The sequence below is a fragment of the Mus pahari genome, chromosome 19 (assembly GCF_900095145.1).
Source record: "Mus pahari chromosome 19, PAHARI_EIJ_v1.1, whole genome shotgun sequence".
NCBI classification, from domain to species: Eukaryota; Metazoa; Chordata; class Mammalia; order Rodentia; family Muridae; genus Mus; species Mus pahari.
The window spans coordinates 52,637,644-52,639,730 of NC_034608.1; the positions used below are offsets into that span (position 1 = coordinate 52,637,644).

The 2,087-nt window shown below is 44.0% G+C and overlaps 1 pseudogene; it reads left to right on the forward strand.

The window, feature by feature from the left end:
- Positions 1 to 768: 768 nt before the first annotated feature.
- On the forward strand, positions 769 to 1,772 carry LOC110336922 (annotated as a pseudogene).
- The last annotated feature ends 315 nt before the right edge of the window (positions 1,773 to 2,087 follow it).

Here is a 2,087-nt window from a genome sequence, read left to right on the forward strand (position 1 = left end):
TGTTCCAACGCTGCGTCCTGGGTATCAGCTGTGGGGATAGGGAGCGGCAGTAGTAGGTATTTCACAGTGTAACAAACAAGGATGTAGCTTGAAGATGTTTATTATTATCAAATAATAAATGACTAATAAATGATTATAATAAATGATTAATAAATAATAACAATAAGTGATTCATTATTTGATAGACTCAAGAAGCCACCCAATCTACATTCTAGCTGTCACACTCCCAAAGGAAAAGGCTATGGGGCTAGAAGCAAAGGTCTTCTGCTTTTAGGCTCACAGTCCGCCACTGAGCTGCACTTCCATCCCCTCAAAACAACCTCTTTAGCTATCCTACCTTCTGTTACTTACAAAGAGAAACAATATTAGCCGAAAATGTTTCATTTCTAGAAATGGCGGGCTTGGTTATTTGGATTGCATTAAGAAATTGAAATGCGAAGGCCTCTGCACTTCCGGTATTGGGGAGGGACTTCCGTCTCCCCAACGGAAAGAGCAGGAACAGTGCCATGGAGAGAGAGTTCCCCGGGACAGCTGCAGCCCACAGTGCTGGTTGATTTCTGGTCTAAGGAGGATCCCAGCTCAGCTAGAAGATTCTACTGTCGACCCTGGGCTGGACTGCCCGTAGCATCATATCCTGTTGGAGCTGGAAAGTCTCCTGGGGAAACTGCACCAGAGAAATCCCACTGTCTACAATCTCGGCATCAATTGTTCAGATGGTTGAAGAACGGAGGACCTGTAGCAACACTGGATGTGTTTCCAGTAACGGCAATGGCTTCTTTCCAAAGGAAAGGACTGCAAACAAGGATTCTTAGCACTGAAGAAGAGGAGATACTGAAAAGAGACGAAGCTTTGGTGTCTGCTTTTAAACAGCAAAAACTGGAAAAAGAGGCTCAGAAAAACTGGGCCTTTTTTAATAAAAGAAACAGTACCAATTTTTTTCAAGGACAGACACTGGACCACCAGAGAGTTTGAGGAGCTGAGATCGTGCAGGGAGTGTGAAGGTCAGAAACTGACTTTGTTGGAGGCTGGCTGTGGGGTTGGGAACTGTTTATTCCCACTTTTAGAAGAAGACTTGAATCTCTTTGCCTATGCCTGTGATTTTTCTCGAGGGCAGTTGACTACGTGAAGCAACATCCTTTGTACAATGCAGAGAGATGCAAAGTATTCCAGTGTGATCTTACCAGAGATGACCTTGACCATGTCCCACCAGAGTCTGTGGATGCCATTACATTGATCTTTGTGCTCTCAGCTGTGCACCCTGAGAAGATGCGCCTTGTCTTTCTAAACGTGTACAAGGTGTTAAAACCAGGCAGAAGTGTCTTGTTCCATGACTATGGGCTGAATGATCATGCCATGCTTAGATTTAAAGCCGGAAGCAAACTTGGAGAAAATTTTTATGTCAGACAAGATGGAACCAGATTGTATTTTTTCACTGATGAATTCCTGACCCAGCTCTTTGTGGATGCAGGTTATGAAGAAGTGGTGAATGAGTATGTGTTTCGAGAGACAGTGAATAAAAAAGAGGGCCTGTGTGTGCCTCGAGTTTTCCTTCAGAGCAAGTTCCAGAAGCCTTTGAAGGACCCAGCCCCTACCACTGTCTCTGCTTCACTTTGAAGAAAAGGATGTTAAACTGTTTTGTATTTTTTTTATATTCTGAATTTTTAAAAATTGCATGTGTTATTTTTGTACTGAGAACAAGTGAAGACTGGGGAGTTGGCTCAGCAGGTAAAGGTGCTACTGTGCAAGCTTAGCAACCTGGGTGGATCAGCAATCTGTGTCTAGAAAAGAGGTTATATTTAAATTGAGCAGGAGAGATGGCTCACCGGAGGTGCGGAGGGCCTGGGTTCAGTTTCCAGCACCCACATGGCAGCTCACATCCATCAGTAATTCCAGTCCCAGGGTATTGAATGCCGCCTTCTGGCCTCTGCAAGTGGTGCACAGACATACATGCAGGCAAACACCCAAATTACAAAAGAAAAAAAAAAATCCAGGTTTGGCAATTTGAATTTATCCTAGTACTCCTACCTCAAGAAGAGAAGCAAAGACGGAAGAATCATCTTGAAGAGGAGCAGCTAGCCTGGAGTACA